Source organism: Pteropus medius, unplaced genomic scaffold, assembly GCF_902729225.1.
Source record: "Pteropus medius unplaced genomic scaffold, Ma_sr-lr_union100, whole genome shotgun sequence".
Taxonomy (NCBI): domain Eukaryota; kingdom Metazoa; phylum Chordata; class Mammalia; order Chiroptera; family Pteropodidae; genus Pteropus; species Pteropus medius.
The window spans coordinates 11,058,624-11,077,042 of NW_024344370.1; the positions used below are offsets into that span (position 1 = coordinate 11,058,624).

At 37.8% G+C, this 18,419-nt stretch overlaps 1 protein-coding gene and 1 pseudogene across 12 annotated transcripts in view; one reads left to right on the forward strand and one right to left on the reverse strand.

Moving 5' to 3' along the window:
• Nucleotides 1-4,991: 4,991 nt before the first annotated feature.
• On the reverse strand, nucleotides 4,992-5,110 carry LOC120608350 (uncharacterized; annotated as a pseudogene).
• Nucleotides 5,111-15,503: 10,393 nt separating this feature from the next.
• Nucleotides 15,504-18,419, forward strand: part of ERBIN (erbb2 interacting protein) — a 93,184-nt gene continuing 90,268 nt past the window's right edge. For 2 of the 12 annotated variants that reach the window (XM_039870080.1, XM_039870081.1), the window contains exon 1: nucleotides 15,909-16,367. The gene's annotated coding sequence lies outside the window, so the exon portion shown is untranslated. Of the gene's footprint in view, nucleotides 15,644-15,896; nucleotides 16,368-18,419 lie in introns of those variants that run through there. The other 10 variants (XM_039870078.1, XM_039870090.1, XM_039870079.1 and 7 more) reach the window with 10 other exon arrangements.

An 18,419-nucleotide genomic window follows, 5' to 3' on the forward strand; every position in this document is an offset into this window, starting at 1 on the left:
CTAAAAGTATTGTTAACATTGATCATTTTTAATTGCTTTTCACTTTTCTTTCAGGAGTGAGCTTGTAATGCTCTTAAATTTACATTTGTTTCGACAGAAACAACATTCCTTCTTTTAAATAAATAAATTAAATTTTATTTTGGAAAATTATGTCAATCAAATGCAAAGTTACAAGTAGGCTCCCTGTAGAGACACTTTCATTTTGTGGCTGCTCTTCTGCACTTCGAACCCTAGGTAGCTTACTGACTGCATCCCAAATGTGAGTCTTCAGCGTCTGAAGGGTCAGTTGAAAGGATCCAAAGAAATGTGCTTGTATTAATAGCCCATCTAGAGTGTGGCCACACATCTGGTTCAGAATTGAAATTCATAATGGCATCTGAGGGAATGGATTGGTTCCAGGATCCTTGCAGAAGCTCTAAGCCATGCCAGAAGATCTTAGTGGGTCCAAATTCTACCAACCCTTAATCAGAACTTGCTCCCAAGAACTTTGGAGTATAAGGAATAAGTAAAGAATGGGCAAGAGGACCCATATGCTACCGTAGGAGTCTACTATCAAAGTGTACTTTAAGTTTCCAAATTGAAAGAAGAATGTATGAGGTGACTTTCTTAAAGTCAAGCTTGCCCCAAACGCTGTTCCTCTCCCCTGGAGACTCTGAGGTTGCCAGATTTAAAAAGATAATTGCGTGATTTCTTTTTCCCTCCAGCATTTCTAGAACACTGCTGATCTCACCTTAGAAAAATGCATCCTAAATTGCGTTTTCTTTTTTTTTTAAATTAAATTGTATTTTCTTATCGACTCTGTCTCTAGCTGAAATAAAGTAAATATATCATGATTATCACTATTCAACATGACTATAAAAATCATAAGAATAATAACCATGGGAATGATTTTCATGGAAGCTCAATTAAGCAATTTTTAAACATAGCAGAAACACAAAAATGTAAAACTTTCGTAAGTTGGATGTCTGATTGCTGTGCTGTACACCTGAAACTAATATAAAATAATGTTGGATGTCAACTGTAATTGAAACAAAATAAAACTTTTGTAAGTTTTAAAGTGAACATGGAAGACTTTTAAAGTAAACTCATAGCTGCAAAGTTATGAAAGAATTTTTTATAACCACAAGGATGCTGTGTAACAAGTCCCTATATAGTAACATACAGCTGGCAAAGTTTAACTTCTGTAACATGGTAGTTAAGAGCAGTGATTAGTGTCAAGCAGACCTTGGGTCAAACCCTGGTTTTGCCACTTAATAGCTGAGTGGACTTTGACAAGTAACTTACTCAGTTTCTTCCTATTTAAAATGGAGATAATAATGGTACTTGCACCATAGACTTTTGAGACTATTAAATGACTTATTGAGTATAAAATGTTTATTTAGTCTCTCAATAAATATTAGTTTATATTTATTATTCTTACATACCGAGCATGTACAATGTTTCAGATACCTGTCTAAAGAACATAACTGAAGTATGGCAAGATCATCATATTTGCATTTAATACTAGAGCCAATCAGTGATAAATTTTTTTACCACCTTGTTGAAATTTTTTATTGTAGTAAAATATGCAGAACATAAAACTTACTATTTTAAGAGTACAATTCACTGCATTAAGTATATTCACAGTGTTGTGCAACCATCACCATTATCCCTTTCTAGAACTTTTTCATCATCCCATACAAAAATTCTATACCCTTAACAATAATTCTCCATTCATGTAGTTATTTTTAAATAATTATAAAGTAACATTTTATAATAATAAAACATTTTAAAATTATTATAATAAAATGACGATCTTTTTACATACTGGAAAGCATTTTTCCCTTTAATATTATACAAGTATGTCATCACTGTGGAAAATTAGAAAATATAGATAAAAATGAAAGTTAAATCTTCTGAAATTACACTCTTTATAAATAAGTAACATTAATATTTTGGTATTATTACATCATTAATTTGCCTCTTGCTAACATATTTATGTAAAGTGGAATCCTATTATAAATTCTATTTTCTAACCATTAAAAAAAATCTTTTAACTAGATAAGGACATTTCAGTAGAGGTGGTAAATAATCCTGATGAAGAGAGGCAGAGAACTACTTCTCCACTTTAAAAAGGATTTGATGGGGAAGCAAGAGGGCGGAAAGTCCCAAATGACTTGGTTTTATGAAAAGTCTTCATCTGAAGACTAATTATTCTTAAATGTACAGTTGTCATGATCCTTAGAATTAATGTAGCAACTAAACTGAAAGCCTAATTGTCATCCCTCGCAATCTCTCAAAATAACATAAAAATAAATGAAAATCTCTTAAAAATTTAACACTCAAACCAGAACTAATAAAAGTGACTATCTCAAAAAGGAGAGAACAGGATGGTGGGAGAAGAAATGAAATCACTTATCTGAATGTATCTTGTTATGTAGTTTGGCCATGTAAAATATATAAACATTTCACATATTCAAAACATAAAATAAATCTATAAAAATTAAAAAACAGACTTAAACAAAGGAACCTAATGAACTGAAATGAATGAATTGAAACTAATGAACTTAATGTCAAGTCAGTAACACAAAGAGACACAACTAAAAAGATAAAAAGAAAATTATTTCAAGGGTACACCTTAACAGAATACATTCCAAGAACAAATAGAAGCACAAAGAAATTAGAAACTATTCTGTATCTAATTGTTAGAGGCAATGTTGCTATTTTAAAATATGGATTGATGCAAATAGTAATCATATTGATGATGTTACGAACAAAGATTTTCAGTGTAAGAAAAATAAATAGAAAATCAAAAACATAAGTAAAAAATCCTACAGGATTACATTGTTACAATGTTAAATTTCAATTAGAAATATCATTTCTATCAGCATTATTTTTCTTTTTCGAATATACGTATTTCTTAGTACTCTCACTGAAAAGGCCTGAAAGCAATGACAACCCAGTAGCAATGATGAAATACTTGATTGAGACAACAATCATCATTGAATGCAACCATTTATTGAAAGGCATATGGGAACTTTACCATGAGGAATAATAAGGCTGTCAGCACATGATTGATCAATCTTAACATCTCTAAAAGTAGAACAACAAGATATCCTGTGCCTCCTGATGTGATGTGTTGTGAAACACACAGCACTTACCAAGTATCCCCATGGTGGGGGGAGTTGACCTTGAATCTAATTAATTCTCTTGATCCAGCTTTCATTTACAGGAAGTACAGGGGATAAAGGAACAAGTTAAAAGACACCACAAGAAAGCAAAATTTTTCAAACAACTTACATGGTTTCTGCAACCAGTTAATGGCAGGGAGGAAAGCGAAGGACAGGGAGTGACTGTTTTAGATGAAAAGAAGCTAAGAAGCACAACAACCAAATGTTGTGTGCAGACGTGTTTGGATTCTTCTTATTCTAAGAACAAGAGAAACACATTTTTTGAGACAATCAGGAAATGTATTTTTTGAGACAATCAAGAAATATCCTCTGATATTAGAGGATGCCAAATAATTATTGTTAAATTTGTTAAGTGTGATAATGATCTTTTGGTTATGTGAGAAAATGTCCATTCTTTATACATATTCATATGAAAGTATCATATGACACTTGACATGACACAATGTCTGTTATTCAGTTCAAAATATTTCACCAAAGCAAAAACGGGGAATAGATGAAGCAAATGAGGCAAAAGTTTTAATATGTTGAATCGGGGTAACATACATGAGAGTTCATTGTATAGTCTCTCTTGAATATATTTAAAATTTTTCAATATCAAAATGATTTTAAATTACAAAATTCACGTATGTTCTGGTTATTATTGCTGTGTAACACTTCATCCCAAAATTAATGACTTAAATGCAATAATCCTTTTATTGTATCTCCTATTTTCACTGGGTCAGAAATTTGGGAAGGGCTGGCTGGGGGAGTTCTGGCTCTTGAAATTTCTCATTTGATGGTGGCTATAGCTATAACAGATCAGCAGGGAAGTTTTACAGGGCAGAGTGGGGAAGGAAGGCTGGAACAGCTAGTGACTGGCCAGGCAGCTCTCTTTCTCAATTCCTATGTGTAGTCACAGGGCCTCCCCTTGTAGTCTCTCCAGGAGGGCTAATTTTTTTTTTTTTTAAGTATAATTTCCGCTTTATTTTTTTCCAGAGAATAGTTCTTCAGAGCTAATTCCTTACATGGGCTTTGGTGGAGGTTGTGGAGTGGGGGTGTTCGGTCCTTCCGGGCCTCACGAGAGTGATTCCTGACTACCTTGCTGTGAATGGCACAACTCACACAGTAATGTAGTTTCACATACAACTTGGGAAGTACATACGCATTGAAGACACTCACTTTGGAAATGTCCCTCTCAGCTGCGGCCTCTACAATGTTTCAGATGACAAACTTCTTCACGGCCTTGTCCTTGGGCACACATCGGGCGCAATTGGTGCAGTGAATAGGCTGCACAAGACCCCGACTCTTTTTGGCACGTCCATTGTTTCTTTTTTGGTCATTTTGGAAGTGAGAAGCCAAAAGTCCAAGAGGGCTAATTTGACCTTTCTCACACATGATGGCCTCAGGACAGACAGAAGTCTTACTTTGAAGCAGATGTCTTCAAAAGTTAGTATTCCAGTGAACAAAGTGGTAGCACAATGCCTTTTATGGCCTCACCTGGGAAGTCACATAGTGCCATTCCTTCTGTACTATATTGGTTGAAGCAGAAGCAAAAGCCAGCCCATTTTCAAGGAGAGTGTTAATAGATTGCACTTTTGGTGAGCATAATGTCAGAGAATTTGCGGATATATTTTAAGACTGCCACATCATCCTACACATCTGTGAATAGTCTCCAACTCAAAAGACCACAAAAGAATTGACTATTTATCATGATTAGTCGTAAATGGGGACTTTTCTGATTCCTTGGACCATGGAACTACTGATTCCTCCTAAAATTCCCATATACTTTATGGTTTTATCTAAAACTTCATAACTTGGTATTTCTTTCTTTCTTTTTTTTAATGCCTACAGCACCTGGTATTCCTAGGTGGACTCCCATCCAAGTACTAACCAGGCCCGACCTTGCTTAGATTCCGAGATCAGACGAGATAGGGCACGTTCAGAGTGGCATGGCCATAACTTGCTATTTCTTAAATCACCTTAGGAGATATCACACGTGAGATGCCCAGCCCACTACTGGATCCATAATAGATACTCTACAAATGTTGGTGATATCTGATACTTGTTTGAATTCCTCAGAATTTTTTACTGTTTGAGTATACCATTAAGAAATCATAGTTGGTATGACCTCATGATTTTCTGAAAGGCCTGGCACTGTTACAGTTTGAAGGAGGAATGGAACCTCTGTAGAAACTAAAGTTCGTTCTGAAACATTGCAGTTGGACCACGGCTGGAGGTAGCAGGAAGCGAGTTGTTACATAAGCCAAAAATCACTATTTTGTTTTCCATTTTGTTTTTACTTTCTATCTCCTTCTTCTTCCCCAAATAACCTTTTAAAAAACTTTTCTGAGCAACAGTGAAATAGGGGCATCTCCCTTATAGAAAATAAGAATACATTGTGCCAAAGCTATTTAATAGAATAATAATGATGTTTAGAATCCAACCTGTTTTAAATATTTCTGAAGATTAAGCAAAATTTACACCAGATTTTTGAGTCTATAAGAAACCTCAGATTTTTTTAAATCTTGAAAGTCAAAGGTGATGTTAGACACTGAAATTAATTTGTAATGTAAATTAATGTGTAATTTCTCAAACTGATAAAATGTTAATCAGATAATTACTATTGCTATTCAAAGAAAGAAAATCTAACATTTTCTTTCTCTTAAAAGAATTTTAATATTTTAATATTCTAATATTTTCTTTTCCCTTAAAAGTTCCCTTTAAACTGTCATTAAACAATAGGCTAATTATAAATTATAAATATTCATTTAAAAAAATATTTTATTAATTTTCATTAATGTTATTGTATTACTTAACAACAGTAAAATTTACTTTGTAGTGTTCAAACTCTTCACTAATATTGATTGCCTATCCTTCCAACGATTACATAAAATTCAGTGCCTTCATCTTTTCTCTTTGGCAGACTTTATTTACCTAGAGATATTTGCTAAATAATATCAATATTTAGCTCCACGTACATTGGCCTAATAACTTTAAGAACTCCATGTTCCCAATCAGTCAATTATGATATATCATAGTGCATAAAATTTCAGAGTTTCAAAGGTTATTGACTGAACTCAATTGTGATTTTTATATCACAGGCCAAAAACAAATCTAAAAAATTGCAAACAGATGAGGTTAGAATGAGTCTTTACATTCTCAGTCAAATTGCTTATTTACCTTTTAAATCGCATTTTATAAGAAAAATGCTTTTTGTAGATGACATTTTATTAAAATCAAGAGTAGGCCTGAAAAAAAATGAAGTACTACATATACTTTCTTTAGTATATTATTTGTGTGATATGTTCTGGCAAAATAGAAGGCATTACAGAAATCATTTAACTGAGGAAGAAATTCTACTCTGCACAAAACTCTCATTGATGTCAGTGGGAGTTCTGTGAATGGAACAAATGCTGAACTTGACCCTGTAATGTTTAAACTGCTATCCTCCCTGCTCTTGGCAGAGCCTGGCTTCCCACTGAAAGCCATTGTAGTCTGTGCAGGGATTACACAGCGGGTTAATAGTCTAGTTTTTCGCTTCTTTTGGAGCAACAGATGAAACACGTAATACCTTCTTTTAGAGCTATTACATACTTTTCAACACAAAAGACTTTAAATGAGGTGGTGTGAGAAAGTAAGGTAGAATCTGAGGATGGAAATTTAAGTTAGTAATGATTCTAAAACTACTTTCTCTACTAGTCACTCAGAAGCATCAATGAGTCATATGTACATTAAAGTAAAAGAACACCAAAATATTAGATACCATTGTAACATATCAGTATGGAAGTCATGATCGCTCTGTTTTTGTTACGCTCCATTAGACATGTGTAAAGAATGATTATCAGTAAGATTCCAATGCAAGTGGTTTTTTTGTAAAATGAGATGAAATAATTAAAAATGTGGTTAAGAGAAAACACAGCATCATTACTTCAAGATAAACTACTGTAGTATCAAATTGGAATGGCTCATTTTTTAAATATTCAGTCTCAAGAATAAAGAAGATGTTACTCTAATTATGGATCTAGCACTGTCATTGATTGCTGCTACACAAAAATGAGCATTATGTTCTAGAGAAAAGGCTTTGAATTACCTAGTCTCTATAGTTATGCTCAGGCACTTGAATAACACCATTATCAGGGTCCTATTTTTAGTTGTTTGTACGTGGTAGAATATTTTCCTCTTATTTTGTATACTTTGTTAGTCCTTTATTTTCATCAATTTATATACCTTGCCTTTATAATAGAGAGGAAAAAAGAGAAGAAAAGAAAGGGACCAGCTTTTGTTTCAAAGGAGCAGAGGAAGAGGAAGACAAAGAAACAGGAAGTATTTCAAGATGAAATCAAAACTGCGTTTGTTTTTATTCGACAGAAGGTTGTGAATTACAAAACCAAAAAAATCCCCAATGATCAAAAGTGAAAATGTTGGCAAATATATATTATGTGGAAAATCCACTGGTACAGGTATTAAAAGTGGTTACAGGACAACATAGAATTTAATGATTGGCACTTACATTCTGAGCTCAGGCTGCTGGGTTCATATTCCAGTTCTACAACTTCCTGGCAAGGTGATCTTGAGCAGGCATGTTATCTATTAATTGTCATACTGATATATTATTCTGATAAGGATGTATTGAAGAGGAGGAGCGAGTCAAGGGCTTGCGAGTTTACAAAGGCCAGGATGTGCTGCTTGGATCAGCTGTAGAAGTCAGATACATTCTTCCACAGGTCACTGAGGACATTTGGGAGCCAGAATCCCCTGGGTGTCCCAGGGTATTAAGAGTAGCCCTCTGTTCCACTAATTTTCTGCCTACAAGGCTCCTGGTACAGCAGAACCCTGTTTCCTGGGATATCATACTCACTCAAGATATCATACTCACTCAAAAACTTAATGGCCTTTAGCAGTTCTCTTTCTTTTTAACTAATTCACAACTGTTATCTTATTTTTTTTTTTATATTATAGATTTGTTTGGTTTATCCATACTCAATGCTATTTATCTTTAAAAAATTTTTTTTCCTTATATATAGTATGTTGAAATCAATCTCATTTTTTTTTTTTTTGGCTTTTAGGAGAGTTTACCCTTAAATCTTTTTCTTCTCTACTTGCTCTTTTTAGTAATTTTTAACTCTCAGTTTCTCTCTTCCTTCATCTTTGTGTTTTCTACAAACTTATTTTAATCTTTTAAAATTATTTTGCTTCATTTCCTAATTTTACTTCTTAGTCTTTTTTACGAAATTATTTTAAGACTACTCTTTTCTTCTACCTTATCCCATATATTTTTTTCTCTATTATTTATCTTTATAACAGTTGGCAGAAGCAAGTTCAAGGAAGTGTGACCCTTACAAACAGTGGCAGAAGGAGAGAGGCATTCTTCCATCCCCTCCCTCACTCCTATGGCTACTTACTCCTGCACTTGCCTCCTTGGATCTTTCACAAGATTTTCCATCCCCAACAGAATCTTAGTCCATGAACCTGGGGATATTTGAGAGTTAATTCTTTCCATGGCCTTAAATTCATTACATATACAGCACTTTTAAAGTTTGCTAGTACAACTTGCTAACATCTTACCCTGTTCAGTCCTTATTTGAGGAATCTAAAGTCTTAAAATCTATGGTTTCCAAAGAATATAATCATTGGAATTTGAGCAAACAATGCCACATACATATCCAGAAGCCTGGTGGTCTGGCCTAGGAGAATATGCCCAGAGAGGGGCTCATTAGTATGTACCCAGGTCTGACTATTTTGAGATGGTGCTGTTGAGCTTCCCTACAGACATTCATAGACAACTGCACCAGAAAGACTCTCTGTCTAGTTTCTGGGACCATGTTTAAGCCGGTTTAATTCCGATTTATTTGTCATCAGATTGGTTCACTTCTCCTTCTGTCAAGGTCATAGCCCTTTGGATATAGCTCACTAGAGTTCCTTTTGCTCATTGAGAGAGCTGAAAAGGAACTACCATCCCAACTACAATAACAACAAAAGCTGGCTGAAGTTTCAGTTATCCTGGTTTTTAAATGAGGTTGCACCCCACCTAATTTTTAAGGCCCTTGCATGTTTCAAATGTTTATTGCCTCTGTATTTTGTGTGGGTGTGTGTGTGTGTGTGTGTGTGTGAACTGCTGGTTTATGCCTTTTGTAAATAATTCTATTAGGTTGTTAATTTGTTCCTGGATTTATAAAAGCTCTTTATATATTAAGATTATTAATTATTGTTTCTTATATATGTTATATTTTTCTCTGAAACTGTCATTTGTCTTTTAACTTTATTTATAGTATCTTTTGTCAACAATTTAAAAAATTTAAGTAGTTCTGTCAGACTTTTCTTTGGTGGTTTTTGGTTGTTCCATGTTTTGATTACTATGTGCGGTAATGTGGTATAGTTGAACACAGATCAAACTGGGGGATAACTGGGTTCTAATTATGTTTCTCCAGTAAGCAATAGTGTGACTTTGGGCAAGTCTTCAAACCTGAGTTCCCTCACCTGTAAAATGCAGCTGGATTAGAAACCAGATGACCTCAAAGGTCTCTTCTTGATTATTCAACTACAACTAAAACTTCTCAGAATTTAGATTTTTTAAAGCTTATTTTCTTTAAGAAGACCACACATTCTTCTTGAAATTAACAGTTCTAATTTGCCTAGTGTAAAATCTAGCCAGTGTCTCACTTATCAAAACTAATGAATATTTGGCATCTGAATTAATGACTTGAATTTTTATATAAAATGTGATGTTTATACCTACATCCTCTCATAGGTTATAGACTTTATAGAGAATGGACCCTGCATTTAAAATGTAATCTAAAGTATGCATACTATAGAGCTGCTATGTCAAAGGACATTGAATATGGCTTATGTTATGTTATTGATTATAATGAAAAGCATTATCGATGTAAGAACAAAAAGGTATCTTTTATTTATTTGGTGTTTATAGTGTATTTTCTATACATCATTTCATGTTGTGCCTACAATAAGCCTATGATGTAGATACAGGGCTTATTATTGTGTTTTATATAGATCATGAACAATTGCATAGAAAGATTAAATGATTTGTCCAAGGTCACCAGCTAGTACATGGTAATGCCAGTGCCAGAACTTTTCTGAAAGATGATAATATTGAGAAAAAACTTACTGGTTAGGTTTCATTACTTCAGAAGACAAAATAGAAATATCAGTCATCTATAGGATATGGTGGCCAGAAATCAGGTAAACGAAATGAAATATCAAGAATAAAAAAGAAAAATTACGTCAAAAATTATAAAATAAAATTTTTAAAAACTACTTCTCTATATATTTATTTCTACATGAAGAAGTACAAACCCTTTGGAAGGAAAGTGACATTTCTATTAATGGTTTAGTATGTTGTACAGCAGAAAATAGGAAAAATATACTATATAAAGTTTGCGTAAGAAAACAAAAACCCTCAAGGGGAGTTTTCAGAGGTCAAAGGAAGAGAAATTCAGTGTCTGTTTTAGAGGAAGAACAAGAAAATTAAAAGAATTTAAAATAAAGAAAACTAAAATGCTATGTGATTGATCCAATGCTTGAAATTAATTTAATGGTATAAAAACAAAGGGACTAGGGAAAACAGAAAAGAGAGGAAACATTTAAAAAATATCTGCTGGTATACATCAGCATTTTTGAACGATTTTTACAGTAAATTCCCAGCAAATAAATTTTTTTCAGAGGAAGAAAGTGTGAATGTGAAAGTATATCCAGGATTATTTTAAAAAGTCTAATTGAGAAATATTATTTTCCAAATACTGATTAAATTAGATTCAAGTGAGATTTACCCAACATTCTGATTATGATATGGTCGTCATCTACAATGATTTACTCCTACTTTGAAACAGGAATGACATGCTGCCTAAAAAAAAGTTTTTATGTAACATAGTTGGCATGCTAGAGCAGGGCATTTAGCTCCTTACTACATCTCAAATTATGCTTAATACCTATGTATTGCCTATTTTCATTGCGTAGTTGATGCTAAACATTTTTTTAAAAAACGAAAAGCTATAGAAAAAAAGGTAAAGCTATTAAGTGTTAGCTTAAGGGAGTAGGAAAAAGCAGTTACTCAAAGAAAGATAATATTCTTAAGTGAAAGCCTACATTGAAGGGCGTTAAGCAGCAGCATTTAACCTTTTCATTTGTTGATTTAATAGTTACAATTTAGAAAAAAGTATACATATTGAAATGTGATTGAAATAGATTATGATTCATACCAGGGAAGAGTTGAGAGGGGAGGTGGATCAGAAGAAGGTAATAAAGTTGGAAATTATTAGGGTAACTATATGCCGCAGTTGGCCCAGGACGTCCTGGTTTTACATTTGTTATCTCTGTGTAATTATTATTAATGTTTATTAATTAACTCTCAAATTGTTCTAGTTTGGATGATACACCATATGATAGAAGCCTTCTGATGGTATATGTTTGTCAGTGCATTTTAAAGTACACTACTACTAATAGCTAACACTTTTGAGTCTGTCAAGCACTGTGCTAAGCATTTTACGAGCATTGTCTCATGTAGTTCTCCCAATAATCTATGAGACTATAAGTATTACAGTTCCCATTCTGGAGATGAGGAAACTCAAGTTTATATGTTTATAGATGTTCAGGAACTTGCCCAAGGTCACTCAGTAGCCAAGTTTCTAAATCAAGCAGTCTTGTTTCAGAAGTCACACAATCACCATGCATTATTTATTTTCTCCACACTTAAAAAAATTGTAAGACATCTGAAAGAAATTTAACTTTGATAGGCCACAAAAGGTATATGATAGAAAAAAAGATTATCGAGCACATACTGAGGGGGAAACTTCAAAACTTGTCATGAAGTTTTTCACAAATAGAGGACGACTTCTCAAAAATGTCTGAAGGCTGAAACATGCTATGGAAGGGATGATTCTATCCCCAAATTATTATAAATTTTTAATTTTGGTTCTTGCATGTACTGCCTCTTTTGAGCCCAATCATCCCTTTCCCACACACTTGCCACCTTAATCTCCTGCCCTTTCTATCAAGGGGCTAAGATGGAAGTGAAAATAGGAAGTCAGTCCCTATTAAAAATACATGTTACAATGTGTTTTGATCTGAGCTAATGCTTCTAGACTTTTTAAAAAAAAATCTAACTCTAATCTAGCCTGAAGATTAATTTTTCTTCTAATTCTACTGTGATAAAAACTTTGGTTTTAGGTAACCAACTCTTTATTAGGTGTTGAGAAAGGGACAAAAGAAGAATTGAACATCCTAAACTTTTCCTTGCCTTCTGCTAATTTTGTCTCCATAATGCTTCTGCACAGCTGCTTGGCTGGCATGGGGAAATGACAAGGCAGACCTTTTTAAAAGCAGTGGATAGGCTCTCTGTTGAGACATTTTTTTTCCTTTTTCTGATGGATACTGCGTGCATTCCCTGGAATGTGTAAGGCAAGCCCTTAAGGCTTTCCTTCAGATATGTGGTTTATCTCTAGTAGACAGTAATTTCTTTCTTGAACCCAGCCTTTGGGAAGGGAAATCCCAAAGAAAGAATTCTCTGCCTTTCACAATCATGGAAAGAATTACAATGGGGAAGATTAAGCTATACTATCAACAAATATTTATTAGCTTACTCTCTAAGTTGGTCCTGGAGTTCAGTTAATTATTATAAAATCACAGTTAGGCAGCCTTGGTTAAGCTGTTTTAGTTCTTTTAATCATAATTGAAACTGTTAAGTCCATCTTAGTTCAGCTTTGGGAGGAGTTTCAAAGGAAGCTAATCTATAAAGAATGGAACAGGAATGCATTGGAAAAAAAGAACAAGTGGAAGATTTGGCTATCTGTATGTGCTGTTCATATGAGTTGGAACTAAGTAGTCATTAATGAGTAACAAAGATGAACCATTGCTTCTGATTACTGAATATCTTGATCATATAGCTGTTATGTCACCTTTCTATTATGAGCACAGATGCAGAATTCCTGCTGAAGATACTTTACAAAGGGATTTTTAAAGAAATATTTGTCAAAATAGGTTACATTGGTAAGTGCATCCTGTTTTCTATCCTTTTAAAACCAGTGTTTGGGGCTCTTTCTTACAATATGAGTAAGTAGGACATATTTAACAATCAAATGGGGGAGCATTTTATTGTCTATACTTCTGTACATTCCGTGTATTGCCCCTCCCCCCACACTAAACCACATTTCCCTCTCCTTACCTATTCTACATCAACATATGCTATCTCTGTATTTCCTTCCACCAAAAGCTGCTTTGAGGAAACGATCTGAGTTAAGTATAAATCATAAGGCTTAAAATATTCGCTTTCCCAGGATTATGGCTTTGTGCTAGAGAAATATACTAAACGGGATTAAACTCTAGTGGTAAAATATCAGGTGAGTTGAAGGAAGGGTTTTTGGTTATACAGACTTTTCTAGCCTAAATAGTAATCAGCCAGATTGGTCCCCCAGATCAGTTTAAAAACAGGCTAGGGCCAGGACAGGTCCTATTTATTTAGGTTTTGGGAGGGCGGAGTTAGGTTTACTTGAATCTATGATGCTACATAGGGATCTTGAATCAACCTGAGACTAAATGCGACATCAGAATCCCAGCTGTAGGTGGGATTATGAGACATTCCGCATCCTGGACAGTGACTTTCAGTTCAGAGCTAGACCACTGAGTCTAGTCATTGAAACCAGTTGTTGAAAGTGAAATAAGAAATCTTTATGATGATTAAAAATGCAATGTTAACTTTAGAATTTGTACAATGGCTAAGACTCACATTCACATAAAATAGATAACTAGCTTGGTATTACTAGTATACCTGGCGCCCTTTCGTTTCCTAGCTTCTAGTTTAATGCTCTCTGGACTCCAGCACCGAATAAGCCTAAACACTTTGGTACTATCTACCTCTGCTCTACACGAAGGAACTACCTGTGTTAATTTTAGCAGTTCTGGAAGTAGTTTGATCGCTCCCACCCCTAATAGCATGTGTTGACTATCTTTGGAGTTATTTCGAGTGTTCGTCGGTAGTGTACAACTCATTTTGATAAATAACTCTGATGGACTTTATAAATTCCTTCTTTTGGATGAAAGCCAAAAATCATCTGTAGGGCATACAGCTCTTTATTCAAACTTGATAATAAATAATTATCTCTGCAATACAGACGTTAGAACTGAAACAGTGACTTCAGGGACTCAGAGACTAATTACCACCACCGTACACGGTTAAGTACAGCAGACTGGGGGCGGGGAATGGTTTGTTTCATATCTATTACGTTCCTCCTCCGGGTAAAACAAGGCCGTCTTGTCTGTTAACATATTTAAAACAGTAACTGCAAAAACTGTGCAATGTTATGGTTGAGGCGTTTTCTGCCATATGTGTTGACAGAAAGCTTAAGAGTCTCTTTCTGCAATAAACGCGAACCTTGCCAAGCGGAATTATTAGGGCCAGCGCAATTCAACGACTGCATCACCGAAACCGCTGGCAGTGGAAGCCTGCGTCGCATTCGGAGTGTATCCAACGTTTCTTCTAACAAAGGCACTATCTTGAAGCACTTTCGCGGGCCGTTTTCCCCCTCCCATCGCCAGCTTTGTCTTCCCGGCGGGGTGAGGCTGAGACTTGGAGGAGCCCCAGCTGCGTTGCTGTGCGAACAAGCTCGGAGGAAGGGCCGGCGTGGGAAGCTCCACGAAGCTACGGCTGTGGTTTCCTGCAGACTGAGCGTGCCATTAGAGGAAGTTGGAGTGCTGCAGTTCAAAGAGATACCTGCAGCCTTAAAATCCGGGCGAGACTCGACCCCTGCGCATCGATTACTGTCGTACAAAGAAACTCAGGCGGCCAAGCCGGCGGTGGCCAGCGGGCTCTCGGTCTCCGCGGCTGGGCGCGGGGCAGGCAGGGTCCGCGTCCTAAGCGACCGCCACTTTGGGCTGCCGGGAGCCGCAGGCAGGCCTTCCCCGGCCCGGGCAACCGCGCGGGCCTCACGCTGCGCCTCTCACGCGAAGCCTCGGGCGCCGACCACCCCTCCTCCCTGGCCCCGGGCCCACCAGCCCACCGCCCCCTGCTGCCACCGCCGCAGCCGCCGACGTCGGCCCGCACCGCCCCCGCGCTCAGTGACTGGCTCGCGCCGGCCTCTAGCACGGCTGTTGGCGGTTGGGGTGAGCCGGCGGGAGGCCGCCCCGCCCCCGCCGCGGAGTCGCTGCGCGCAGCCTCTACCCCCCGCCCCCCGGCCGCCGGGGCGGTGGCGCTCTTGCCGCGGCGGCCTGTGAGGCAGTCACTCCCCTCCGCCCCAGCCCCCTTCCTCCTCCTTTCTCTCCTCTCCCTCCCACTCCTCTCCTCCCCTCTCAGTCTCTCGCTCGAGTGAATGTGGCGCGGCGGCGCGGGACGCAGCCCCGGCCCCTGCCGCGGCCCCGCGAGCCCGTGAAGCGACGCAGCCGCCGCCCGCCCCCACCCCCTGCGCCTCCCGGGGGAGCCACCGCCGCCGGCGAAGAACGAGGAAGGGAGCGAAGGGACGGCGGCGGGGAACCGGGAGAGGGAGAAGAGGGTGCGAGGGCAGGTAGGGGAGGCGGAGAGGGACGGACAGAAGGACGGACGGCCCGACGGACAGCCCGGAGAAGGGGCCGCCTTCCAGCCAGCTCGCCCCTCGGCTCCGGCTCCGGGCGGCGACGCGGGCGAAGGGCGCGGCAGGCGCGATCGAGACAATAACCCCGCCGCCCGGCTCTGGGGGCGGCGGAGAGAAGGCAGGAGGTGGCGGCCTAGCGCGGCCGAGGTTCGCCCAGCGCCCCAGAGGCGCCTGCGTCCCCGCCGGCTGGGTCCCGCCGCCGTCGGGAGTGCGGGGCGCTCGGGTCGCTCGAGTCGCTCGAGGCTGGAGTCTCTCCGCGGGCGCCCCCTCCCTGCCCCCTCCCCGGAGCGCGCGGAGCTGGTTTTCCGGGTTCCCCTGGACCGAGCTGGATCCTGCTTCTCGCCAAGGCAGGAAGTGAGTTTCGCACGGTAATTCCGGGCGGTGTCACGAGTGAAAAGTTCTTTTTTTTCCCTTCGGCGAAGATCCTAGTTGGGGCTGGGAAACTCCTGCAAAACTCGAGACCAGAAAACCAGCCCGCTTCCCAGCCCCCACCAAAGCAGCCTACTCGTCCTGCTGCGGGAGGCCACTCCACATCCGCTCTCACCGGAGAGAGATTCGGCTGGAGCCAAAGTGACTAATGAAGGGAAGGAAATCATGTCTGGCGAAGCCTTGAGAAAGCTGCCCTGAGACACTGCCCGACCGAAAGGTAAGTGTCACGAAAGGTGTCTAGAAGTCACAAAGCTCCTGGGCCGGAAAAGAGACTGTTTTAATGTTTTTCACTTTTCCGCAAGTTGTCCGAAATTCTCCTTTTCTAATGTCGAACTGGGTAGCGTTTCAGGTGCTAAATAGAACTGATTTTTTTCCTCTTCTTCTACCCTTTGGACTGTGGTTATTTTAAAAGAGGTCGTAAGAATGCGGTGGGACGAAAAGTTTTAAGCGATCCGAAGAGAGTGAAGAAAGCGTGCCTTTGTTCAGCACAAAGTCCAGAACTTTTAGTTTCCCGGAGCGTATGCAATGTATATTTTTTTATTAAGTTGCTGAACCTGGCAACTTTTGTTTTGGAAGAAAGGTCGTTACAGTGAGTGATTTGCTTTTTTTTTGAGATGGCTGCCACATTTGTTTACATTGTTACCGATTATTTGACTTTCGCGTTTAATCGTACAGTTTTTTGTTGTTTTTTAGTTCTAAACCATATCAAAATATTTCGTTGGATTTTATAAACAACGTTGCTATTTTTAGTCGTTTTTCTAGGTTGGTAATGTTTTCAGTAACTTGTTCCTTTCATACACTTAGAATCTTATAATACTTGTTCGATTAAATTTTTTTTATGGTGACATTGGTTAACAAAGTCTGAAAAGTTTCAGCTATACATTTTAACAGTAAGGGATATATATTTACACTGTCTGTTCACCTCCCATAGTTAGATTTCTTTCTGTCACCACATAATTGACCCCCTTTGCCCCATCTACCTTCCCCTCCTCCCTCATTGTTTGATTAATTAAAGCAAGTGTCTGCTAGATTTTTCTTGTTACTGACCTGGTAGGAAGGAAAAGGAGGGAGTGTTATGGATAAAGAGGGAGTTAAAATTAGAAGACGGACACCTGTAAGTGGTTTAATTTGTTAGGACTTGTCTACAATTCAGAACAGAACGTAGGAAGGGAAGTAAAACGATTTTCGTGGGAATCACATTGATTGTGGTTAAGCAGCTGTGCTTTTTGAATAATACAGTATTTACATTTTAGTGTTGGGCCTGATATTTTAGCCCATTCAGCCTAATAAGTGATAGGTAACCCACTCTGGGGGTAGGAATTAGTGAAGCATGGCAGACATTCCACCAGAGTTATAAACAATTCTCAACCAATGGGCAGTTTTTATAGATTAAACTAGTTCTGGGCGCAGCAAACACGAAATGTCTCTTTAGTGGTGTCTTTTAAATTTTGATTTTTTTTCCAGTGCTTTGTGGTAAAGGGAGGTGAATGATAATGTTGTGCTTCTGAATAATTATTAGGTAAATATGGTATTCTGTTGGTAAGTATGTCTTAAATATAAATTGTTTGGTTTGTCCATGTTACCCAAAGAAAAACTGTTGGCTTCTTTAGTTCAAGGAAGAGAAAAGGCAGGTTTTAAAGAGCAGGATCAATTTTTTTTCACAATTTGTTCATTGTTACTTTATTAAGTACATTTCAAAATGGGATTCTTTTAACTATTACTGTGTATTATTTTGATCCTCCCCTCCCCCCCCACCGAGTTTAGTCTCTGGAGATTTTCTTTTAGGCTGTTGGTAAGATTTGTGAACCATCAAGAAATTCTTGTTAAGTCAAAGTAACTTTATCAAGGAATTTAAGTGCATAACTGATCTACTTTATGATTTTGGAACGTATCATTAGGCAGTAAAAGAGGTTATTCTTGGGCATCTGAAAGAGCGGAACAAAATAAATGGCACTGAACTTCATTTTCCTTATATGGCTTATACTTGGCCTCAGAGCAACAAAGCCTTAATAGAACAAGTCTTTAGTAGAGAATTATCACTTTATAAAGATGTTTCTCTGAATTAGTAAATTTTACATATGAAAAGTATCATAGCACTCAAAAATAACTACTTAAATCTGTTTTAAAAGACCTAGTTCTTTTTTTTCTTGAGGGAGCAATAATATGTTTAGATGTGGACAACAGTTTTTAAAAGCAAGGTTGTTCACCTTTGTAGTTGCCTTTAATTCCCTTTTTCCTCTCAATAAGCAAAATTTACTTTGATTTCCTT